General features: G+C 37.9%; 1 protein-coding gene across 16 annotated transcripts in view; it reads right to left on the bottom strand.

Annotated features, from left to right (window-relative positions):
* Positions 1–27762, bottom strand: part of BAZ2B (bromodomain adjacent to zinc finger domain 2B) — a 161112-nt gene that overhangs the window by 113805 nt on the left and 19545 nt on the right. For all 16 annotated transcript variants that reach the window (XM_040602594.1, XM_040602593.1, XM_040602596.1 and 13 more), the window contains exon 2: positions 7799–7841. The gene's annotated coding sequence lies outside the window, so the exon portion shown is untranslated. The remainder of the gene's footprint in view (positions 1–7798; positions 7842–27762) is intronic.

The raw sequence follows: 27762 nt of genomic DNA, 5'->3' as shown, positions 1-27762 counted from the left end.
GATGTCTTCCACCACATCCTCCCTGCTATGAAGCACTGCCCTGACTCAACAACTTGTTGGTGCTACTGCCTCTTTCCAATTTTGCCTTCCTCCTCTAAAAATTGTAGGAGGAAAGAGACAAAAGCAAAGAACAGGGAAATAATTAATAACTTCCTAGTTAAGATAGAATCATAAAGTTGTTTAGATTGGAAGGATCTTACAGGGGTCATCTGGTCCCATCTCCTACTCAAAGCACGGTTAACTTAGAAGTTACATGAAGTTGGTCAGAGCCTTGTTCATTAAACAAGATGCGTATTTTGCAGGCTGAGCTCCCATTTCAGTGTTTTGCAGAGGCACAGAGTGGTTTGGGTTGGAAGGGACCTTAAAGATCATCAAGTCCAACCCCACTGCCATGGGCAAGGCCATTTTTTACTACATCAGGTTGCTCAAAGCCCCATTCAGCCACACTCTGACCACTTCCAATGATGGGGCACCCACAACTTCTCTGGGCAACCTGTTACAGTGTTTCACCATCCTCACAGTAAAAAATTTCTTCCTCACACCCAGCCTAAACCTATCTTCCTTTTTAAAACCACTGCCCCTTGCCCTGTCACTGCAGACCCTGGTAAAAAAAAAAAAAAAAAAAAATGTATCTCCATCTTTCTTATGATCCTCCTTTATGTATTGAAAGGCTGCAATCAGGTCTGCCTCACAGCCTTCTCCTCCCCAGGCTGAACAAGCCCAGCTCTCTCAGCCTGTCTCTACAGCAGAGGGGCTCCAGCTCTCTGAGCGTCTCCGTGGCCTCCTCTGGACCCGCTCCGACAGGTCCGTGTCTTCCTTGTACCAGGGACCCCAGAGCTGGATAAGTGATCCAAGGGGGGCTTTCATGAGAGCAGAGCAGAGGGAAAGAATCACATCCCTTGACTTGCTGGACTTACTTGTTTTGATGCAGCTTGAGATGCTACTGGATTTCTGGGGTGCAAGCACACACTGCCAGCTCGTGAAGTTTGACACCTTTCATTCTCAGGAATTTTTCTTTTATCAATCAGGTTTTCCCTTCACACAGTTTGTGTCTTTTGCCTCTTTTCTCTTCATCGTACACTTCCAAGAAGAATCTGACTTTTCTTTAACAGCTTTCAGGCAGTTCAAGATAACCACTAGCTTCACTGAGCCTCCTCGAGCCTGAATTATTCCAGTTCTCCCACACATCTGTATTACATCACACATTCCTGTTCCCTATGCATCTTGGTAGCCAGCCACTGGTCTCAGTAAAGTATGCCCCTTTCTTGTACCTGGGACCTCTGGATTGGGATACTGCACTCTAGATGTGGTCTCACCCAAATGGGGCAGTAGGAGTTGCTCCCCTCAGACTACTTGCTGCCTACACTCTCACTGATACACTCAGTGACGCAGCTGGCCTGCTTTGCCACAAGACTGCATGGCTGACTCACGTTCAGCTTGCTGTCTATCAAAACCAAGCGCCTACTGCCCCCAACCTGTCCCGCTAGGCAAAACTTTCTGAAAAAGAGGGGTTTCTGTTCTTATTCACCTGCTGTCAAAATAAATTAGTAAGTGTTTTATGGACTACCAATGATACAAGCAACAGAAGAACAGCACTACAACCACAAATCAAGACTAAGCCAAGGCCTTGTGCCTTTCACACATGGCTGAAGAGAGATGCTGATCAGTATGCCCATTACCAAGCTGTTCCATTTTCACATCAGTTTCTCACAAAATGCACATCTAAGCTCTTCCAGTTGTCAAGTTAAAAATAAACGAACTCTCATTCTTTACTTAATTAAGAATCGCGGTTGCCTTCTCAGTTTTGACTCTTTTGATTCCACTATTTCAAGTTTTCTTTATTACCACAGGATTCATTACTTACCTTAAAATCAGAAAAGAAATTAAATAAAGCAAATTTAGTTTTGCCTAAGGATTTTGATGAATATACTTTAAGAATACAATCAAATATCATATGAATGCTGTAACAGAAAATTTAAAGAAAAAAACAAAAAAACATGTACAATATCCCTCCCTCCTCAAACTTTTAATCCTTACCCAGATCAGACTTTTTTAAAAGAGTTTTCCTGTGGTGAACTGGTGAAGTCCTACCAAAAAGCAGCTTTCTAGCTGAAACAGGAATACTCAGATTAGCTACTAGCAGAAAAGTCCCTGAAGATTTATATTCAACAAATAAGGTTGCATCAATTTACATATGGAAAATTATCTTTTCAGTATTTGACCAGAAATGTCTTCTTAACCTGAACATCTAAATTACAGAGCTACTGTACATTAATACTCATAAATTTAATTAGAAGAAATATTTCTCATTCTCCTAAGTGGACAAAGCTTTGTATTTAAACACTAAGAACACCGCTTCTGTGAGAAAGTCAAAGCAGCCTAAGTGAAAACCCTCATCTAATTGTATATACTTGGAAAGATTTGTGAACTTTTGAAGTACCTGTAAACAACAAAACTACTTTTTTGTGAGAACAGATCACTGCTATTGCAAAGATAAAATCAGCTGCTCTTAACAATACAGTGGCACTATCGAAAAGTCAACTTAAATCTGAGGTCCTCCATTTGCCATCTGTACAATAAAGCTTAATAAACCACTTACTCCTGCTAAGAGATACTAATCATGGATTGACAATACATAATCAAAATCTCCTCTTTAACTCTTTCAGCAAATAACCATTATTAAATCTGGTTTGCAGCAGCAGCACTAAAACAGCTGGGAGTAATGTACAGAAGCTATGCCAGTAGTATGGGTTTTTTCCATTTTGTTTTTTAAAATTGCCTTCCTATTATAAAACACAACACATAAAATGTAGACTATTAGTTTAAAAGAAAACTGTAATAAACCTAGGTTTTCTGCAGAGAAATATAGTTTATTAGTTCTTTTCTCCTTGAAACTGTCAGCTATTTTGTAATTTTACTTCCATAATTATTTTATCTAGCATGTTAATTTGTTCTCTTCGATAAATCTAAACATACATACACATACAAGCAAACATATACACACACAATGACCATCTTTGCAGACAAATCAGCAAACATACAGCCATAAACTACTTTTGTTTCAATTTTGATGAGATTATTTTCTAAAAATAACTATGCAAAATTAAGTAGGAAAAAAGTGTAATTGCCTTTACTTTTTTATTTACACTCTGCATAATTACTGTAGGCACATAAAACTGTTAGCATCATATTATTTTTAGTTTCTTAGTCAATGTTAATTGTTGTTATTATACTGAAGTAAAGATATAATTAAATCTGCAGGTGTTACATATGTACAAAGAAGTAAATCCTCATGTACTTTGGGGGATGGGCTGTTTTGGCAGCTTTTATATTTTTTCTGAGCTTACCAAATGTACATCCACCTACACAGTCAAAAAAACGAATTGCTCCTTTTCAAGCATTATTACTAAAAGTAATGAAGCATGTTTTCATAGAATCACAGGACAGTGTGGGCTGGAAGGGACCTTAAAGCCCACCCAGTTCCCAGCCCTGTCCCGGGCAGGGACCCCCCCCCAGCCCAGGCTGCTCCCAGCCCCATCCAGCCTGGCCTGGAGCACTGCCAGGGATGGGGCACCCACAGCTGCTCTGGGCAGCCTGGCCCACCGTCTCACTGCCCTCACGGAGAGAGGTTCTTCCTAATATCTAATCTGCATCTGCCTTCTTTCCACTTAAAGCCATTACCCATTGTCCTGTTGCTACAGGCGCTGGTAAAAAGCATCTCCCCATCTTTCTTATGATCCTCCTTTATATACTGAAAAGCCACAATCAGATGTCCCTGGAGCCTTCTCTCCTCCAGGCTGAACAAACCCAATGCTCTCAGCCTATCTCCACAGGAGCAGGGGCTCCAGCCCTCTGAGCTGTTCTGGCCCGACTCTGGTCCGACTCCAACAGGCCCATGTCCTTCTTGCACTGTAGGCCCCAGAATAGTTTGGGGGGAACATAAAAACAAAGATTCCCTTTCCATAACCAAATACACCTTCACCTGAATTCTTTAGACCCTTGAGTATTTACGTGATGAAAAAAGGCAAACATAGCTCTGCATCTAGATGCTTCAAGCTAGCGTCTGACAAGAAGAATGGGAAGTTGTGGGGAAGGAGCTAATGATATACTCAAATTGCCATAAAAGCACAGAACTATTTTCACTAACCTGAAGTCACCTAATTTTTTCTTCTTTCTTTCCCCCTTACCTCTCCACACAGCATGTTCCAATTTATTACCAATAGTTTCTCATTAGTTGCCAGTTCCCAGGCTTCTTGTCAAATTTTACTCATAGTGAAACAATCTTTTTGTGCCATTTCTTTTGTTTTGAGACATCCGACAAGTGATGAAGCACAAACAAACAAGAAAGCAAGATGTCTGCCTAACTTGCATGTTTCTGCGAGACTGTTGTGTTTTTATTTAGTTTGCAAACAGGCTACTATTTACACACACTTAAGTTTCATGTAAGGGAAGGGCTTTTCTTGGCAATTTCTGCATTTTAGAAGCAGTAATTCAAATATGTAACATCTTTCCTGGATCTGACAGCAAAAACACTCACTTTTTTTGTTGCTGTTCATCTTCACACTCCTAGCCACCAATTCAAAGTAGGCCAATGCATACTTGTTACTGCAAAAAGAAACTGGGTAATTTTCAGAACATGCCAAATCCTTACTTCTGCTTTCTGCAGAAAGCACAATTTGTGAAGCCTTGATCTTCTCCTCCACCCTCTCTCCCTGCCCGCCTGCCACCCCCACCTCCCCAAAAGGAAAAAAACTTAAATGTAGATCTCACCTACAATGACTCTTCTGCTAACCTCAATATTCACCAACTAGCATTCCTGTAGTGGCAGCATCTCTCAAATGTAACTTGTCATCACAATTTTGTTCAAATTCTGAGGGTTCTCTTCTTCATTTTACCTTAACTCTAGAAGTTTTTTTTCAGCCTTCTGTGCAGCTGATCTTTTACTTTTAAATCACTTGTTTAATTCTAGCTGTTAATAAATTTGTTTCATTATAACCATATAGAAATTTTTTTTGAAAGCATTATCTGCGTAACTTTCAAGTACTATGCCAACATTCTGCATTAATTCTGTTTCCACAAGTAAAGTGGTACTGTTAGAATTCACAACCACCACCACCACCTTTTGGAACAAATAAAAAGAGCCACCATTAGGGATGAAAAGAATTTTGTATTTTGGGAGCCGAAATTAGTCTCCTCAAGAACCTCGTATCTAAAATGGCATGACTGAACAGAAGGAAAAAAAAAAAAAAACCCAAAAAAAAAAACCACCACCACAACTCAGAAAGTACAAGGAAGTATTACTTGCCATTTTTCCTAGTCTTTTCAAGCTCTCCCTGGAGCAACCTATTTGTTACCACAGAATGCATTTTGAAGTGTCATTTCTTTGTTTGGATGGAAGGGCTGTTATTGCTTCATAACAAAGAAAGAATGTAGGGTAAAGAATTGACTGTACCCACAGAAGTGTTAGAGATGGCTACGGACATGTTTTTTCCCCTTTTTCAGAGATTTGACCTTTTCCATTCCTCACAAAAGGAGTAACTAACTTCAAGTTGGCCATAAACACACAAGTAAAATAAACTGGTACACTGAGTTAGTACAATCAGTCTTAACAACTGGCTTGTTGAAAGAAAATCAGCACCTGGCTATTATTTCCTTTGCATTTAAGGCCTATGGGAAAACTGACCAAAAAACACAAATCAATCTATAAATCCTCCTGTCTTTCTCCAATAGCATATTTAAAGGAAGAAAAGCTATGCATGTAAACTTGACCATTTAAGGAGCATTCTTCTCATTCTACTGAGTAAGGCACTTTTCCGGTTTTTTGTTCAGTATTCATCCTGACTGTTCCACAGTGTAACACAGCTGCACCCATCTAGCACTTCTCACTCCATGGTTGTAAGTCTAGGGGAAACTGCCCCCCCAAAGTGGGATCTAGACTTGTTTGTGGGTAGTAACTCCCAAAACATTAAGGAGAAAGGAGCTTTCATAACACTTCAGTGTTCAGAAAAGTCACAGAGAAATTTTCAACTCGAGCAATGGTTGTTTTCATATTTTTATGTACTTCTATTCACAATGGGATTCATACCTCCTTCCCAAGGAAAAGGACTAATTTTATTTTTTTCAAACAAGATTTCACAAGTTAGAAGGTTAGCAGGTTTACCTTTTTAAAGCCCAAGATACAGGTAATGTTTCTAAAACTAATTAGATACCACAGCCCGCTACCCCCTAGAGGAAGCTTCCAGTTTTGCAGGAAGTTTCAGCAACTTTCATCAGACCCAGGGAGGCTGGGAAAGCCCCAGCCTTTCCATTTCAGTACATCCAAAAAAAAAAGTTAACTTCTAACACAGAAACAACAGTTTTTAAGTTTTTAAGAAAAGAAAGCTTTTTCATTAAAACTTGCCTAGCTTATATGAGCTGGCACTATACTACTGTAGTAGGGTAAGTTTCATGTCTGATGGCTGAAGTAAACTAAATCCTAGATACAGTCTTCCTATTTTTTGTCTACTATTGCAGATTACTTAATGACTTTCCTAGTTCTGCTTTTTTAAACAGGTTCAGATTGCTGCTCCTCACTTCAAAATAGCATGCTATCTTATGTTCTGCCCTTACCTGCTCTCATATCACTGCCTGCTAAGCAATGTGTTCACTAGAAAACTGTTCTTTTGACCTTTAATTCACTTGATTTAATAGATCTGCTCTCTCAATATGAACCTATACATTCTTTGAATTCAGCAGATGTTGCTGTTCTTCCCATTCCGTTAAGTACTGTATTAAGTCACATGTAGTGGTTTTAATAGCTTCTCTTTCTGCATTGTACAGAAATCACGCAACTGTACACCTGAAGTATTTCTAAAACCTGAGCTTTTTAAATTTAATCTTAAAAAATTATTTTAATCAGCACGTAAAAATGACCGATTTAGCCTTCTTCCCTCCCCCTCCCCCCCCCCCCCACCATCCCCACCTTGTCAGTGCAAATTTAATCTTTACTGATTGCAAAGGTACCTCTGGAAAGAGGGCATGAAGGCTGCTACTGAAATGTAAGACTCCACTGTATCACACAGTATCATGTCTGGGATCTAAACAAGGCTCTCATTAATGAACCTGTCTCATTACTGTACATAAACTTGCAATACGTCTTTACAGATTTAAGTATGTTATTGGCTATTTTCAGGGTATATTATCACAAGTGTATGAAGAATTGATGGTTAATATGAGGAGCACCAAAATAATAAACTTGGAAAATTATTCTTCATTTCCTAATATTGTAGTAAACTATTAATAAAACAAGATAATTCATGCTCATCACACAGCAAAATATCACATGGCTCTGACTATTCAAAGTACTTTTTCCAAAGTTGCTAAAACTGATTTTGGAATCAAAACTCTCTGCACAATCTCTCCATTCATTTTAACTGTTCCCTAAACTATGTAATGTCAGATATCAAAACTACTAAAGATGTATTTGACAACATGCAACACACTAAGATTACATTCTATCATATTTCAAGCCTACATATACAGAAATCCAGAAAGAACAATTAACAGTGTTATTACAGACATTAATTGTTAAAACACCTACTCAACGGTTAGACATACAGCCACGAAAGTAATAGCACTTGTGAACTAAGAATCTAAGAGTCTTCGTTAAGCCTGTGCTTAATGTCTTGCTGTAATCAGGACCTGGATGCAGAATTTAGCACTAAGCCATACAGTACCTAACACCTTCTTTTTCCCCCTACATGATTCACGCTTCTCAGAAAATCTTATCAGAAAACACTTATCGCTATGCCTTACTTACTGTGATGAACCTGGTCAGTTCTGTGACATTGCTGTTTCGCAACCTGTAAACAGAAAACAATTAATGATCAGCTGAGTCATCCTTTCATCAAGCAACTTTAACAAGGACAGACACATAGAACAGAACAGTAAAAATTCTTAAAAAAAACATGTATACTTTGCTTCCCACAGCCAGACATGAAGCTACTAAAAACAACAATAGTTTAAGCATAATGCTATGTAATCACACTTTCTTTGTTTGCAACCAGATGTTTAAATACACATACTCATTTTACCCTTACTAAACTGTGAATGATACAGTGCAATGCTTTCCCCTTTGTTGTACCCAGTAAGTCAAAGGAATCTTCCTCTTAAAACTCAAAAAGAATTATGGCCTCCCAGAAATCAATGAGAATCTTCTATTCTGTTTCTGTGGAGCCAGAGTTCCATTCCATTACTAACACTCTCTAGCATGGGGATTTCAACTTCTCCTCATGCTTTGAAAATTCAAAGAATGTCTATGTCAGTACAAAATCCACACATATTTCACTGAAAATTGAAAACTAAAATTAATTTTCAAACATTTGTTTGGATTGCTTTCTTGCTTCACACTGTATAGGAAATAGAAAACAGCACAACAGATGCTACGTATGGAATACAACCACTTCAGAAAAATGTTACTTGCTATAGTAACAGAAATCTGGTATTATTAGGGTTTTCTAATTATTTTTTTCATCGGAGACTAGTAAATACTCAGTGAGATTTTACAGTTTTATTTTTTAAATGTATTTTCTGCAGCACTAAACATATACTTGTTATATTAAGCTTGTACAATGCTCTCTACAGCTACATTGCTCAGTTACTGTCTATCAAATATGAATAATTGCCTATCAAAAACTGCCAGAGTAAAATGGCATTTGTGGGTGGGGTGGGGGTGTTGTTGGTTTGTTTGGGGATTTTATCTTTACTGAACACTTTTTACAAAGAAAACGGGGGGGAGGGGGGGGAAATGGACATTTTTGCTCCAGAATTTTTCTACAGCATCACACTGATGGGAGCATAAAGCTCCCACTATCTCACAGTAGCTCAGTCAAGAAAACATGCTAATAAATCTACATAACCAAAACTTCAGCCATCTACATAAGCAAGAACTTTTTTTTACAGAGTTAGGTAAGCTACATAACAATTTCAATGTAGGTAGGTAGTTACATCAACAACAGCCATAGTTTTTTAAATTTAGTTTTAAATTACAACCTGAAAATGTGTGGGCGTTAACATCACCAATTGTTTTTTTATTTATTATGGCCACTACTGTCAAACTCTACTCCCAGGCCTGCCAGGAAAAAATAGGTATTCTTCTCCCCTGTCAAAGGGCAGCCAGAAACAAATCACTCCTCAGAACAGTCAGTGGCAACATCATCAACCTACAGAGGAAGGGAATCACACTTGTTCTCCCAAGGAGAAATCAAAACATTACTGTTTTCCTTCTCTACCCTACTGCCATGCTTTACCACTACCAAAGAACTCCCCAACCTACTAGACCAGAAACAAACAGAAGCAATGGAAGGAGACATGACACAGTACCTACACCATTTAAAAAGTGAGAGCAAAGCTTTTTTTTTTTTTTTTTTTTTTTTTTTTTTTGAGAGGAAAAGCTTAATAAAGCATGTATTTTGCTACGCTCTCAAATATCCTGCTGGTTGGCTAGAACCCGGAACCACCCTTCAGAAAGCAGAAAATGAAGTTGTATTTCTTCTTCTCAGCTGGAAACATGGCATTTCCTGTATCAAATGAAGCTCAAGTACTTGCTACCTCTTATAATTTTGCACGTTATGTTCTACTTCTGACTACATCTATACCTGTGGCACCGCTAAGTTTTGGGGTTGGTATCAGTCCTGAAGGCACTGAATAGCCCACCAAAACCTGAACCTTGAGACAAATGTTAGAGCTTCAATACAGTTGAGAATAGTGAAAACATCTATTAAGGTTCCAGTGTGCCATCTGCAAGCAGTGATAATCAACTACCTTACCAGCAGGCAGAGCATACTGCACTGTCACAGCCCTGAATACTGTCCATTGAGAAGTTGTTTCCCAAATCTCTAAGGATCCAACCACACTGGAATACAGCTGACTTGTTTCCCCATGGTAACAACACTACCAAAAGGGAAGACAAGACTTGGGAAGAAATCTTGAGTAGTAGATTCAGCCTGATGCCCTCTGACAATCTGTTGCTTCAACAAATCTCCTTTACCAGCCACTGACTTCTTTATACTTTGCTCTGACTGGATGCAAGTATGTAAGCCAAGCCGTGGGGAAAGAGAGAGAAAGGGGCTTTTTTTCATCTCTCCTCTATCTTAGTACATGGAAAGCATCACTTCTTGGAAAACCCTCTACAACTTAACTAGAAATCCAAAAAATTGTAAACAAAGCAGCTTCCACAAGAAACTGGAACAGGTACTTCAGAAATTGTAATGCAAAAGACTGCATGACTGCAAGTAAAAACAGGTGACAGCTTCAAAAACATGCTTTACTATGGCTCCAATACTTCATGGTCTGCATATGTTAAGAACTATTTCCAGAGCAAAAAAAAAAAATCAACAGTAACCACATGCAGAAGCAAAGTAACTTCATACTGTCTCGAGTTATCTCACAGCTTCATACCACATGAACTACTTAAGACAGTAATGTAAAATGAGTTTCAACAAAGTACATTTGCATTTTCTTAGCTTTCTTTGACTAAAGACCTACTAAAGTCAGCCTTTAATCTGAAATGATGCAATAACCATTTCAGTCCACCTTCAAAACTCATACAAAACCTCAAGACTGCTGCCTGTGTAAGCTTTCAGTCTTCTATACTCTTGATACCCATGTTATTAGAGGTCATGTTCTATGTTCATTCCTACCTTCAATGCCTGTGTATGTAGAATACCTTTCCACAGGCAGTTGAGCCATGAAGTTGATTGCACCTCAGGGAAGGGGTAGGGATAGGAGGGCTGTGGAATCTAACCTTGGAAAGGGGTAATGGAACATGAAATCAGAGTTTGAGACAGATGAGCACAAGTGTCAGGAAACGCCTGGGAGATGCGAGGATGAAAAACCAGGATAGGAAGGCATGCAAATGTGCAATACCACCAGCAAGTGCTGTGGAACCCGAACAAGGTAATTCCTTAATCCCTTTATTGAAACACTTAACAGAAATCCAGGAGCACAGTTGTCCATTAAAATATCATATGGTATTACGCAAATCATCCAGCATGAATATATGAGTATCACATACTTTCATTACACTAAAAAAGCCTGTATTCAGAAGGAAAATTTTAGTACTTCATTCAAAACTACAGACAATAAAACCAGTACTAGTGTCAAATTAACCTAATGCAGTGGTCAAATGTTCTTCCTCCCAGACAGTGTCAACTGCGCAGTCAGTATTTTAGTGAAGGTCTAAATGTGTACACACAGACTTACCTACTATCTTTTGATGAGCCAAAACTAACTTCAGTTGGACAACTTTGTATTACACACAACTGACTGCCCAACGTCCTGTGTATCTAAGACTCTTCAATGCAGGGAAAAAAGTGCATCTTGATGCAACTGCTGTAAACTTCATCAAATAAACTCAGTTTTTAAGAACAAAAATAGACAAGTGTGATATATTTACAGGAGGACAAATCTTACATCCCATTTCTTACTCAAGTAAACAAACAAATGCAAATACAATGCAACATGACAACATGCATCACACACTGCCCTGGTTCCTTCTCCATATACTATATATATTTATAATAAACAAATCACCACGTTAATCAAAGACCATTGTCCATTCTTCACCAATAAAGAAAAGCATATTTATGCATGGTCTTGTATTACTGAGGTTGTTTATTCTCTTTGCAAAGACTAATGGCTTCATTGTTCAGAGTTTTATTCGCTCGCTGTAGAAAGCTATCTCAATACATTAGTAGTACTTGCCACAGTCAGTAAAGAAATGGTCCAAGGCCTCTAAACTAGGTATAGCAATTTTCCCTTTGAAAGTGGGAAGAAACTTACATGTTGATGACATCCCTCCCCCCACACTCCACCTTCCTCAGCATCAAAGAAATATTACAAGCTCACATGCTGGAATGGATTGGAATCTGCCTCATGAGTTTTTCTTAAAAAATGGCACTTCTATACAGACATAGCTAACCTTCCCAATTACTCACTTTATTCTTAAAATAACTCTGTGATTTTTTTTATTTAAAAAACCCACAATGGGCACCAGTCAAAAACTCAGTCCCAGGAATTAGGTGTAATGTAGGCTGCAGGTATGTTTTGCACGTCTATCACAAGATTAAAATTAATGTTATACAAGATGCATCCATTAGTAGAAGAAACTCTTCTTTATTTTAAATATACATTCCATTCCACAATGGTTACAGTATTTCCTTAAACACACCATCATGAAAGCAGAACGAATGGCTTAAAGTTGAGTCACTAAGTGTCATTTATTCATTTTGCTCCCATTCTGTTTCTGTAGGACTTCTGAATCGATCTCCCTTCATTACCTTGCCAAATCTCAGCCACACACTATTTCAATAACTGAATTTCACCTCCCTGTAACATGTCAACAAAACTACTGCTCCTTCTCTCACCTTACAGCAGTTGCATAGGAGATACTTTTGTAACTTTAATAATTATTTTAAACATAGGGGACTTGACATCTGCTATCACCTGGACAACGCACATATCTCACACATTGAATTAGCTTGACTTTAAGTAATTTGAAGGTTACACAAGCAGAATTCTTATTTTCCCCCTCTTTCCAGCAGCTTGTATTTGGTGCTCCCAAGAGAGTCAAAAGATGATTATCAGTGGTGCAATCAAATTATTTCACACTTTATTCTGGAAAATTGGAAATTATCAACCTGCTTTGCTTGAAAGAAATTACTCTCTACCCTCCCAGGTAAACACAGCTGCGCATTTCTTTCTAAAGGGAAGTAGCACCCAGTAGTATGATAATTTTTTGGTTAACATTCCAAGACCTAATTGGACACTTGCATATTACACACGAACACATGAGGAAGAGGTGGAGAAAAGTTAGAGGGCTTTAATATCACAAGTAAGACAATGTAAGAAACACACATAGTGCAGGGCACTGTGAAACCCTCACAGCCCGTGCCCTGTAAGCATAAACTGGGCTATCATACACCCAGCGGTCAGGCTGTTTTTGTACAAAATTTAATTGTAGCAAGACATCTACCTGATAAAATCAAGGGTAAAAGTGAAACAGATCTACCACACCACTTGATGGGTTCTGGGAGGCAAAAGACTCTCCTGTAAATGGATATATCCTCACTACAACCCCCACTATGTCTGTCGAACTCGTTTTCTGCCAACTTTAAGCTAAGCTAAACAATGCACACAAAACACAGTGCAGCTAATTGTCAAGTATTTACTTATTTTTCCTTCAGCCTGTGAGCAGCTGCATGCTACTGCCTCTACACTGTCAGCAACACTTAAATTTAGCCAGTCCAAAGCTGGTTCAGGGTTCTGTGAGCTGCTTCCATTGCAAACACACTAGCTCCCCAAAGCTTTCTACAAGTTTTCAGGAACCAGATTCTCCATCTTCAAAAAAAATTCCCTTAACCATTTATAAATTTGAACAGACAGTACTTCCATTTAACATATTCCTTTTCTCTTCCTCATCCCATTGCTGCTGGTTGCAACTCCTTCTAAACAAACCCTCTATTCAGACACTACCAACATCAGTCTGAACGTGCTGGTCACATGCTCAGGAGTTCAGTAACACTGCTCTTGAACAGCCAGTTTTAACGGAGACTGAGAGGTACCACGGTAAAGCAACCTGTAGTCTATTTCACACACACACAGACACCCTCCAACACATCAGTTCACCTCACTCTTCACTCAGCCAAGCAAGCGTACAATCCAACATGAAAGAGGGGCAGGATGCAGCTAAAGCAATGGGACTGCTCCTTCACCACAACATCTCAGCACAAGACCAAAGAAGGCACAATAGAAAATCGTATCAATTAAATGGAAGCAGTACAGACTCCCAATTGGTTTAAACCATTAGAAAAAGCAATAATTTTGATCATTGCAACCAGAATGTACTTGATGGCCCAAATAAAGGAAGTATTCAGATGGAAACTATGGCACATCCTTTTCACAGCTGTGGGGTTTAATTACCTCACTAGATTATATCTGTCTACTGCACATTTCTACCATCACTTTACAACTTACTGACCAGTCCAACTCAACCATCGGTATGTACCAACTTATAACTAAAAGGCACATCTACTGTGGCAAATGTGATTCTGATTGTTACTTCCTCTGGAGTCCATCCTTATGGTTGCTTTACTCAGAACTGTATTTGCATTAGCTGACCATGTAGAGGTTTGCACTATAGAGAACAATTAACATATAAAAACTTGTTTAGAAGCAAGTTCAAGGAAGAACCCAAACTTCTATGTTAACTGAAGGTTTTTAAAAACAAACTGTAAAAGAAATGAAAACCCAACATAAACCATTACCTACAAAAAGACACAGCTATTATTTTTAGGGCAAAACTTGGGAAAACATAACTAAAACTAGTGATTGTGAAGTTTCAAAAACTGTACTATTTGCTCTAGATATGTATATACCAAGACTGAAACTTTATAATTTTGCAATTAAAAACAAATGAAGCATCTACTTTTATAAATAATACATTCCTTGTGTATTGCAGTCGTTTTCTTCTCCCCAATCAAAAGCACACAGACTGGTACTGGCTCCAGCATCTTCCTGCAGTACAGGACAAACAGGTGCCTTAGGTACACAAATACTATACTAAGCAGAAAGCTAAGCTAAAACTCAACAGTAAAGATATGATTTGGGATTAACTTAAGGGAGTTACACAAATACCAACTTCTCTGTCCAATTAAAAAAAAAAAAAAGAAAGTACCATAGAATATTGTTTCAGACTAAATATTCTTTTCCTTGTCACAACTGCACATACACACAAACATGGAAATTTCAGGATTTACTATTTAATTGCACAGTAACGTACATTCTTGCAACAAGTTTCTTTTGCCTTTCAGTACCCACAGTTATTCCACTAACAAAGCCCAAGAGAAAAGCATTTTATGGTGGCTTATTTTTTAGATTTATTTTTACAATTGATTACTGCAAAGCATGAAACGAGGTATCCTTAAACACAAACAAAATTCTAATGCAATTTGAAAATAAAAGGCCAGAAGCAGCCGACATTCCACACTCAATGCAGATAGGCAGAAGGTGAATATTTGAAAGAACAGAACATGTGGAGTGCCTGCAAAAGGAGATTCTGAACTTTCTTTTATATTTCCCAGTATCAGCTCAGCACAGGCGGTGTCTCATTGGCTGCACTGTGCTACACAGACACACAGGTGTAATAACTGCTTCTCATTGCAAGAATGGGACAGTTAATGTGGACAGGAAATGTTATGTTGTTTTTTATTTTCAAGTTTCTTTGATAACTATGCAATGTTACTGTAACCTTATCTCTTTTCCAGCATTATTTCCTTATTGTGTACAAAGTTAAAAAAAAAAGGAAGTTTCCTGTCCTTGATATTAGCATATAAATGGAGCTAACTGAGGTTTGACCTAAGTGGGAAGACAGGGTGGGGTGAGTTCCCACCTTTGTTACTGTTATCACTTTGCGAGGTGTTTTTTTAAAACAAGACTAGTATAACTGGTTTACATTCTGGCACTGACAACTTCTCAATTAACTCAAAACTTAGAATTTGAAATCGCTGCAAATGCAGTAAAAACTGCACCATTTTCATAGAGCTGTGAGGCTCGCTCTTGACTGCGGTTTTCTTCTTTCTCCAATGCAAGCATCTTACAGAAGATATGCCTGTCTTGTTGAACTCGACTTAGTGCCCTTTCCAATTATATTGCAAAAAAAAGGTTGAAGGAACATGAATTTTAAGCTACATTCTTCCAGGTTTTCATCAGTAATTCAGGGCTTGTGGAACCTGGAAGTTTACTGTGATGGGAAAGCTAACAAAGTTAAGGCACTATAAAAGACTGAAGAAGTGAGATAAGACAACTGTCAAACTTTTTCATACTTTGTTAACATTTACAACTACTATTCTTGAAAGGATAGAAAGGATACTTGATGAAATGGGGGCACTTTTTCTCTAAAGCTTACATAAATATTGTTTTTAAAATGAAGCAAGTTTCTCTGTGCAAGATGAGCCATGCCATTACACTTTTCAAAGTCTTAGCAGAGAAGTCATTAGCGCCTATTAAAGACTAACACATGACAACCTGCTTCTTGGAAAACTCTTCTACCAAAACAGTCAAAAGCAAAAGAAAGGAGAATTCATGGCCCTAAAATAGACAACTTTAGGAAGGTGAGCCGATTTTAAAAAATTCACATATTTTTTAGAAATATTTTTTAAAGGTTTTTATCTCTTTTGATGAACTAATAGGGATTAAGAACAAAAACTCAACTAAAAAAAATCTCCACTATGACAGTAGAGTTGAGAATATAAGCTTTATGCAAATATATCATTTAGTTTCAGAAATTTTTTTATCTACCAAAGCAAAACTATCCATTATGATTTTGGAAACTACTAATAATTCAGTTCAGTATTTCAGCAATGTGCACAGTAGTGCTAGCAAAGACTGGGCATCAGTTGGTATGAGGAATATTTAAGTACTAGAAATCAGATATTTCCCCTTAAGAGTTTGGATTCTGGGTTTAATTTCTTTAAAAGATTCATGTATTCAGGTTTTGCCTGCTTGCAATTCTTCTCTCGCCCCCTCCCATAAACCAGTGTACTAATACTAAAAGAGCACATGACTGGAGAAGACTTCCTGGATCAAATATACTTCCTTCCTATCCCACATGATACAACCCTCGTCATAATAGATCAGATGCCGTCTTAAAATTTAGCTTCCTTCCCCCACCTTTATGTTCCTCAGGTTTTCAGCCTAAAATTGTTATCTATCAGCTTAACCCCGTTTGTTGAATCATACAATTTTTGTTCTCTTTACACTTTTTTCATGGAGTTTGTGGCCCAAGGAGGGGCAGAAGGAACAGGCAAGCTCTCATATTTTAATTTTAACTAAACCAGTCTTTAGTTCTTTCAAATCCTTCTGTAAGTCTCCAAATTACCCTTGGGATCCTAGTGTATCTTTTCACATATTTTAGTTTCAAGTTTCTTGAACATGAATAATCCTTCTGGAACAAAAGAGACAAACACTGTATTCCAGATGAGGCCTTATCAGGACATTCCGAATGCAACAAAGATTTAAGAGAATCATTAGAACCGCTGCACAGAAGGCCTCCCATCCAGAGATGCCACATTTACCTCAGTAAAGTATTCAAGTACCCGCCAACAGAGAGATACAGCAGCCACATGCTCACTTGCTCCAGGCAGAATGTTTTGTTGGTTAAGGTCTTTACAGCTCTTGCTGTGCCTTCTAAACAGGAACAATGCAATTGGGGGGTGGGGGTGTGAGAAAAACCACACAATAATTTATCTTTAATATTATCAAGTTTCACTGGGTCTCTTCCACTCTTCACCTACATTAAACACAGTCCTGGAAGTGGCAGGAAACTAAGGCCTTTACCCACATCTTAACTTTGTAAAAAGATAATGAAGGTAAGAAACATTAATTCCATTTCACTGTACCAAGAAATCGTGTTTTGAGCAGCAGAAAATGGGAGTTATCTATTTTTATGACAATTGTTTCAAACTCTGGAAGCCACATTTTTATTGTGAGTATGCTAGCACTCCTTTATGAAAGCAGAAGCCACACAGACCCTTTGATCAAAGCACTGGGCAGACCATGCTTTTCTGTTGTAGAGGAAATTCAAGAGTTAGCCACTAGAACACTGCATGCAGGAACTATGAACTGGCCTTAAAACGCAAAACTAAGGCTTCTAGCCCACAGTTCCTCTATATTCTTTTACTTAAGTAATCTGATCTATGCATCTGGAGAATTCTCTCATATTCAATTCTCTGGGTACAGGGATCAACTTACAGAGAATCATATAATCATTCAGGTCAGAAAAGACCTTTAAGATTGTTAAGTCCAACTGTAAACCTAACACTGCCAAGCTCACCACTAAATCATGACCCTCAGCACCACATATACAGGTCTAAATACCTCCAGGGATGGTGACTCAACCACATCCCTGGACAGCCTGTTCGAGTGCTTGACAACCCTTTCAGTGAAGAAATTTTTGCTAATATCCAATCTAAACCTCCCTGGCACAAGACTGTCTGATTATGATCAAATAGACATCTTCTGGACACAGTCCTTATTCTCTGATTTGTTAACCTTCCCATTAAATCTTCATTAATTTGTTTGCTTGTTTACCCATTTTCAACTATTTAAAAAATATTCCTAATTCTCATACTAGAATAATTATACAGCATCTGACTTCCAAATGCTGAAAAAAACTCTGTATACACTGTGTGAAGAACGAAGAGGATCTTCCTTTGTGCTGCTTCTTATTTCAGTGCAGCAGGCCACAAAAAGCTTAACTACTGATCTAAAGTCTGAGGCTTTATTTAGTTCAGTAGTATTGAAAAATAATTCAACTTCTAAGTCCTTTTTGCTTTTTTCAGGTAAAATGTGTCTGTGAAACATGCCAGTTTGTAGCATCATTATCCTCTCACTGAAGAGGAATTCAAGCTAAAATGCAAAAAAGTTCAGAATGCTGAAGTATGGGGGGTTTATTCACGTTGCTGACCATTTCACACAGCTTGACAAGGTGAGATTCCTAGACTCAGCTACTAAGAAAAAAAAATCCCTTTGGAAGAAACAAAAGCTGTGTGGATTGTCAAAGCTCTGTCAGCACATCACACAGTATTAGGCCATGAACCTTTCCACATCAGGACCTTTCACTGTTACGATGGATGAAAGCAATGATGTCAGCAATGACAAGAAGGTCTACATCATGATTAGGTCTTTTGATCAAGATTCAAGACTTACAAAAAAAAACATCTTTTGGCAAAGCTTGTCTAAAAGTGCTGAAAGGTTTTTGCATCAATTAATTTTCATCGACTCCCACATTCTACAGACATGACAGATTTTTTTTCTCTGACTCAGCACTTACAGGGATCAGCAAGCACACTTACGACTAAAAAGCGTCAGCCTTTCTATATAACCTCCCTGGTATGTCACTTCCATACATTTGATAAACAAGAATGATGTCAGGGCCATTCTCTAACAACTGGGGACATGCTGATTAACAACTCTACCATGCCAGTATAAACCAAAGTAAGGAACAGTCAGTAAAATGACAATACTGTTCCTCTTCCTGCCATCATCATCAATGGAATATAAAGAAAAAAAAACAAACAAAAAACCCCAACGTGAAAAGAACTAAGTTTTTCTCCTAGCAAAAGAAGTGTCATTTCATCTTTTAACATCTATTTTGCACTGAACAAGCAAAAGTCTGAGTATTACTGCATTAGAAGGGACTTTATATCTTCATCCTCTGTTTAAAAACTGACCACTACCTAGAGATCGCATACTTGTTCTACAATATTGTAAGCTCCAGCAAACAAAGGAGCAGCAAGACATGACTTCAGCATTCATGTAGCTGCTCCTGTCTGCCAAAAAGACACAGGAATTGTTTTGCATAGAGCCAGAAATCCCAGTCACAAACAAAACTTCACTGCATTCTGCATGACTCTGGGAAACATGTACCATATTAAAAAAGCAAAAAGTCACACAGACACAAACCTAGCTGAGGAAAGGAGAGAAAAACAAGGCTGAAAGAGCCAGTCAAGGGAAGAAAATAAAAAATCAAACCTATGAGAAAGATTGAAAGGTGTTTGCTTTTTTTTTTTTTAAATGAAAAAATTAATTTAACTAACTGAAAAACATAAACACAATGCAAATGAGAAGGGGAAAAAAAATCATACAGGAATGAAGTGACAATTCTTTGTACAGGAATGAAGTAGTAATTCTCTGAATTAGTAGTATTATTATAGTTATTAGAATTGTTAACACAAATAGTTTAAAGTTCTTTTAAATGGGCTCCCGAGTTCAAGAGAGACTGGGAACTATTGCAGAGTGTCCAGCGGAGAGCTATGAGGATGATAAGGGGACTGGACCATCTCCCTTACAAGGAAAGGCTGAGAGAGCTGGGGCTGTTCAGCCTGGAGAAGAGATGGCTGAGAGGGCAGCTTATCAATGTCTACAAGTATCTTAATGGTGAGTGCCAAGAGGACAGGGCCAGGCTCTTTTCAGTGGTGCCCATCGATAGGACAAGGAGGAAAGGCCACAAACTGCAACACAGGAAATTCCTGAATACGAGGAAGAACTTCACTTTGAGGGCGACAGAGCACTGGAACAGGCTGCCCAGAGAGGCTGTGGAGTCTCCTTCTGCAGAGACATTCAAAACCCATCTGGATGCAATCCTTGTGCAATCTCCAGAGGTCCCTTCCAACCTCGACCACTCTGGGATTCTTTGATTAATTTTTGCAAATTCTCACCACTGACACAGGAACCTTTATTAGGCATGAGTTTACTGTCACAGCCAGCACAAAACTGAGACATCATATTTAAAAGGTCAGTAAGTTACTTTTATTAAATCTCCAGCACTGAAATCTCATTTAAACAATACGCTATGAGGTGGTGTGAAATACAGGTTTGATTCCCAATTAAATTATATTGGGTACACAAAGCAAATACCAAGCCCTATTCTGAAAACTGTAAGAAGCTACTTCTTTCCATGTAAACTTATTCCCGGGTCCTTAAAAGAAAGTAGTTTGATCTTTAAACTCTGAAAGCTGGGCTCCCTCTGATGTGACAAACAGAAACAGCCTGTCTCCTCTCGTAAAAGTAATCATGAGCTGGCAAGATAAAGCACTTTAACCAAATGAAATTGAAATTAACCAGTTATCCAGTATAGCTACATATAAACATCCTTTGCATCAGATCGTGTGTCTCTATATTTTCACATCAATGACAAAAACACTGCCCTGCCTGTTAGCAAAACCAATTAATCCAACTGGCAAATATATGTTATCTCCTACTCCTAAAAATTAACCAGACACGGAAATAAATTTTTACATACATGGTTTTCTGACACACTAGCAAGTATCTCATTGAATCATTCATAGAATCACAGAATGGTCTGTCGTTCCAACTCCCTGCCCCAGGCAGGGACACCACCACCCCCCACCCCCCCTCCCCGCGCCCAGGCTGCTCCCCATCCAGCCTGGCCTGAAGCACTGCCAGGGATGGGGCACCCACAGCTGCTCTGGGCAGCCTCTCCCAATATCTCACCAGCCCCATAGGGAAGGATTTTCTTTCCTGATACTACTGTAAATCCACCTTACCAATCACCTGCCATTTAGAGCCTGAGATATCGTGGGAGAAAAGGACCAGCCATATTGTGACACTGAAGAATTAATTCAGACCTAATGCAGAAGTAGTATTTTTGAGACAAACACAAGTACTTTTTACAGTTATTTGTAAATGTTCTCGTGATACATGTAAAAAATTAATTTTTGATATTAAATACATAAGAAATTACATCACCTGAAGCTAGTAGGACATAACAGTTTCATAAAACAGAAGTCACAAATGGAAATTATGGGGGGGGGGGGGGGGGGGGGAAGCCTGTGTAATGCATCTGAAAGCTTACTCGGCAGAGGACTACCAGAACCCAAGAACAAAACCACTTCCAGAAAAAACAATCTTGCAAAATGCTAAGATCATACTATTTATCAATACATATATTTCATAGGCACGTCAGAAAAAACAATAATAGATTTAACAATAAGACCATTATAGAAATGGGAGATAGCTTTTACCTACAAATATTTGTTAGGGAACAACCGTCTATTGGAATTTGAATTCACTCTTGCCCAAGGTAACACTATCTTCTTCAAACACAAATGTGTAACACTTTTAGGCACTGGAATGTTTTGCACACTGGAACTAACAGTCTCCATCTATCCACAAACCAAGTCAGCATAATACAATGTTCAAACACAAACACACCCCCTTCAGTAGGCCAAATACCTACAGTTCACAGCTCTTGCTTCTTCTTCCAAGATAACAATCGCAGGCTCCTGCACTGGAATCTGTCATACAAAACTGATCAGAGTAACACTTATTTTTCATATCACATAGTCCTTAGACAGCAACATCACATTCCCTCACCTGTATTTCACAATGCATACTCTTCAATTCTGTCCTTGACAATTATGTAGTATGCTGCTTTTATGCTACTACAGAAGCAGCACATACTCAAATCTGAGTTACACAGCCTTGTACTGGGAGATGTGATTAACAAATACCTAGTACTATTAAGATAACTATCAGCAATATGTTAGGAAAATGTATCAAGATATGAAGGAGCTGTGATAACAAAATATCCCATCTGTGGTTCAAATATTCCATTCACATTTAACAGTGCTTAGCAAAATACTTGATTTCAATTAAAACCCTTGTAATAAACTTTATAGGTTTGTATCACTCTACTAAATTTAGATTAGAACAATGCTCTCATTAACCACAGTGAAAATTACAAGATAATGGATCACACAGTATGTTTCCTAGATGTATAGTGAAGGCAACATTACTTTTCAAAACAACCAAAATGGGGTTTGTTATTACAGATTTATTTATTAAGTTACTTGTTTAGTTTCTGAAGTTTACTGCCTTACCAACAAAAGGCACTTAAGTTGGTAAACCGTATCTTATCATGGCAAAGAACAAAGGGAAAAATTTTCCTGATTTTCAAAATCATACTATGTTTACTTATTACCCTTTATGTTTTCATATTTCCAGAAACGGAGTGTGATTATTAAAAGGTAGCATTACAGCCACAAAGAAATTAAACTAATGAACATATTATATCAAACAGTGACTTTAAAGTAACATATTACACTTGAACAATAAAAGGCTTCAAATCGGTCAATGTGCAAATATAAAAGCCTACATCACTTCACAGAAAAACAACAGTACTAATCTTTGGTTGTTTATCCCTCACTGTCAAAACACATGGCATGAGCCATATGACAGGCATACCTAGCTGATTTATCGTGTCACATGATAAGTACAGGTGTAAGACATGTTACCTGAAGAAAAAATTTTAAAAAACCCACACATTGGTGTGTGAAGTCTGTTCCATAGAGCTTCCTAAACAACCCACTACAGAAAGTTCACTTCCATGAAGCTTAAAAGGCAAAACAGACCCTCCAACTGAGACTACCACACAAAATTCTGTAACAGAGAAGTCACGCTGCTCCCTGGTAGCATGCAGAATACAGGCACTGAGAAAGCCACCAACCAGACACAAGACAGCAGTCAGATGAACGAGTCATACACGCTACAGGAGCACTGACAGTTATGCCACAACTATATTCCCAGTAAAAAGAAAGCATTTTCCTTCTCTCAAAGAGAAAATAAGTACTGTTTTACTTTATGCCAATAGGGTCATTTATACCATGGCTCTGTAATGCCTGGTTAAGGAAAAAAGGCAGGTACAAGTGATTTACATTTAGTTGGACTTGGTAATTGCTTTATTATAAGCTTAGTAGCAAGTTCTTCAGTTTTGCCTTTGATGGGTTACTGCATGTATTTACATTGCCAAGTTCTTCCTTACCCAAAATGTGAGGAGACAGGGAGAAGGGCTGATTTTTCTTGTATTAAAATTAGCTCCTTTGTTTTTCCCTGAAAACCAACAATCATCTCCATTCAACTTTACCCACACCTAAACAAAGACACAACTTTCTTGTCTGTAGCTCCATTCTGTCAACTTACAACATTTTTATTATTCTGAGGAAGAACAACAAGAAGAACTGAAGTTTAACCTGTAACAGTCAACGTTTCACTGTACTCACAGTTTATCACACAGTTACTAAGCTCATGTGTGTCGATGTTCTCTCATAACATGATGTAACACGATATAACAGCAGGACAAGAAAAGCCATTTCGTACTTTCCATGCATCAATTTCCTTAAGGCGCACTTTGAAGAAGGCCGCCTCCTCCCCTCTCAGGACATTGTGCTTTAACTGTCAAAACAGTACAAACTAAGAAATAGCAGAACAAAATAAGTTATCTTTTTAAAGAACACATGGGGTAGACTGTATTTAATCCTCATGCATCTTACTCCAATGAAACTTAAAAGACCTCAGAATTTTAGAATACTTTACGTCAAGACCGTAGCAATATTCTACTCTTCTGGTCAAAACTTATGACTCTGCATGTGCTCCCAGCACCATTCTGACATAAAATCAATTTAAACAAGTCACCAAAACATTCTAAAATACAAATATTCTTATGGCAGAAAGAATTATAACTAGTTCAAAGAAACAGAAACTGCACACAGACATTTCTCTGTACTACTGGAAAACACAGTTCCATGATATTAATGAACAAAAAATACTGACAGCACTGCAGCACCAAAACAGACTATAAGACATCACTGGAAGCTGGAAGCTCAAAGTGAGCTAACAGTGTAACCTCCTACTAGTTAAAAGAAAATCAAGAATTAGGTAGGAGTGATGCACATTGCTGCTAGGAGTGCCAGTGTTTTTTTCTGTACTCCTTTCTCCTTTCCTATGAGCCACGTCTTGCTGAAGTGATGACGTAAATCTTGGCCACAGTGAATTACACACGCAGAAAATAAAGACTCTAGAAATAAGGAACTAATGGTAGTCATAAATTTCTTACTTCAAACCATTCATATATATTAAATGCATTATCCTAGCATCATTCTAGTACAATAGCAGTGGCATGACCTCTGACGGTGATGGTAAACAGCAGCAAGAATTACTGCAAGCCTGAAGACTTTATTCATGGCTACCTATTGAAAGTAACTATAGCTTTGTGTTTCAGGTTATTTTCCTTCTGCTTCCCTACACGTTCTGGGCAAAACTAAACTTGCAAGTACTTTATTCTGATCTGGTTTTCAGATTCAGGGTAAGAACACAGTTTTGACTCAGACTTCTGCTAAGACGAAGGTTGACAAGGCAACTTAGGAAACTGTAGAAGAAAGTTTTCTGCTCAGTGAATGAAGTGAGTGAAAGAAAGGGCACCAAAACCTGAGTGGAAGGGACTACTGCACGGCATGATGGGGCAAGAGGCCACAAGCTAGCCAAAGTCCAAACATATATCAAGTGTGTCTTAACAGAGTATCATTCCCTTTTCATTTCTTAAAAGGCTGGATCTTGAGCTAAAGAATGAAACATCCACCACTATTTAGCACCAATTTAACTCTCCTACTAATGGAGTGCAAAGCACACCTAACAGGAGTATCAATAGAAATTCTAAGGGCAGTATTTAGAAACTGCTAAGTATCAAATAATATCTGAGTATCTCAGACAAAAAACATTAGAGCCATTTATTAATAATCCACTCTGGAATAGATTTATTAACAAACTACTTTTTCTTTAGAAAGAAAGATGGTCAAGATACACATTTGTTATAAAACTTAGCACACTTGCTTTCAGTTTGTGATCTACACACTCCTGCTAACCTGCTCCCTGACTGCTTCTTGACGGCCCATAAAAACTAACCAGGAAAGCAAGCAACAGGGAAGTTGAAAATCATTCTGATGGTTCTAAGACCACACTCTTAAAGTTTGAAAGATGCAATTTCTGATTATGTCATTAGTTGCTATATGCAAAATATTCCATTTAAAACAAAAAGGGAGGGGGGCAATGACGACAAGACACAACTTGAATGTCTTGTTTAAATAACAAAGCTGCTCCAAGCCCTTTAAAATTTGTAGTCTTACACTTCTGCTGTTCAAAATTAGTTAAATTTCTACCAGTCTAATGGCACCTAACTTCTGTTAGCTAAGTCAAAGCATACTGAAACCAGTTTTTCAGCAATGATATGACTTCTTTTCTAACATCAACAGAAGTTAATTATTGCCACATGCATGAACCAGCGTGATTTATATTACAATAAAGCAGCCATTTGTGTAGGCTTTTTAATATCTGACAAACAGGTCATACTCTTGTTAGTCTAGTTTACAGTTTACAATATGGAAGTGAATCAGGTATTGTCTACTGCATAGTTGAAATCCAGTCCAAAGTATTTAAAAAAAGAAAAAGAAAAAGAAAAAAACCCAAGCCTTCACTTGCTTTAAAAAAAAAAAAAAATCACTGTACTTTTTAAAACCCTATGGTTTTCGTTTACATTTGACCAAATAAAATAGCAAGTCCTGCTTTTATTGATGAAACTGCAGTCAGCTGCCCATAATCTAACCATGTGCACAATCTGTTTCACAGGACACTTAAGCACACAGATTTTGGTTCTGAAAAATCCCCAACTAAAACGAGAGCTCTGGAACACTGTATATTATGTGCATGTGTTTCATAAAGGCAAGTTTTGATTTCACACACCAATGCAAATGTTTGTTCTCTCATGTAATACTGGAATGAAAAGATAACAACAAATATGCATGACTTGCATTACCATATCTGCACCCTCGGTAAGAAATACTTACATGTGAACATGGGAATGATTCTAAGGTATTTTCACTAACAGAAATAATTGGATTTCTTACTGCTTGTAGTTACATACGTTAACATCATTCTATCCATGTCACTTTAAAAGTGACCAATATTTTCTAATTGAAATCATACCAATTTTATTCTGAAAACATATTTTCAATCAAAAAGTAAACTTTAGCATCCAGTGTCCACATTCTATTATGCGCTGAACACATGTAAGAAGGTACCATGCAGGAGTTTTTTACTACAGGTTTCCTTATGTACATGCTACTTTTGAGATGGCAGAAAAAAAATCTCCTGTGAGCAGTATTCCTGTGATGAATCCTTGCATTTTCCTACTGCCATAAACCAGATCTTCTCTGGGAAACAAGTCCACTGCAACAACCCACCTGGCAAGCACAGTAACGACAGCAGAGATACACTTGCTGGACAGTGCGCACACACTGAGGAGTCTGAAAACTGCTTCGGGCAGGGGTGAAGTAATACTAATACTGCCTACCATTTCCTCAACTGGCAGGTCTAATCTGTGCATCTTCTTCAATACAGCGATTGATTTTCCCAAAAAAACTGTAGAACTTTGAATGTCTAGCCTAGCTTCAATTATGACTAAAAATGAACAGCAAACAAGAGGTACTGCATGAAACAGAGGCACATGGACAAACAGGTGAACAGACACAGTAGGATTTTACATCTGTTGACAACAGCTACTCAAAAGAGAACAAGCCATAATGTAACCTTCTATATGCATAATTAAGAGTAACCAGAAGTAACACAGAAGCAGTTGAGTTTTATCAGACATTACTTGTACCATTTCATAAACACTGAGTTCAAGCTCTGTTTATAATCAAGCATGTGAATACAAGTTAATCTGCAGCTCCGACACTAACAAGGCTCTGGGTCCATGACAATAACTATTTAAGGATACTCAAAACCCTGCATTATGTAGAATCAGTATTTGAAAGCATATTTCGTTTTAACTAATTTTGTACATCACAGGCAGCTTTTTAGTTGAGATGTTGCCTCACATCATCACGATGTGAATAGCATACATGCACCAAAGCTAAACTTTTAAGTACAGAACACTACCATATTGAAGAGGGTATCATACTGGATCAGCAGCCACATAAAACTTCCCTTCTCTAACCATTATGTCTAGAAAAAGTAGTTATGTTTAAAAAATGAAAGTGTAAAAACTTGGAATCTGTCCAGAGAAAAACAGCCAAGTTTTTTTACAGCCTACATTCTTCTGACTGCTTGATTAAGTGGAAGTGGGGTAAAATATTTTTCATAGTGAAGAAAGTATCAATGAAATGAGAAGACAGCTGAAATCTGGTAAATAATTTTTTATGAAAAAAAGCATATATACTTAGGTTTTGAAGAGAGAAAAGAAACCAAATTACTAAAAGGTATTAAAATAGCATTAATGTTACTAAAGAAACCATTAAAAGAGCCCAGCCACCAACTAAATTAAAGTTGAGACTCTACAAAACAATTTTACATGATAAGCTCCTTTAAATGTCA

Source organism: Falco naumanni, chromosome 8 (assembly GCF_017639655.2).
Source record: "Falco naumanni isolate bFalNau1 chromosome 8, bFalNau1.pat, whole genome shotgun sequence".
NCBI lineage: Eukaryota > Metazoa > Chordata > Aves > Falconiformes > Falconidae > Falco > Falco naumanni.
Note: the sequence above shows the minus strand (reverse complement) of the source record. Positions and strands in the feature narration are given on the sequence as shown.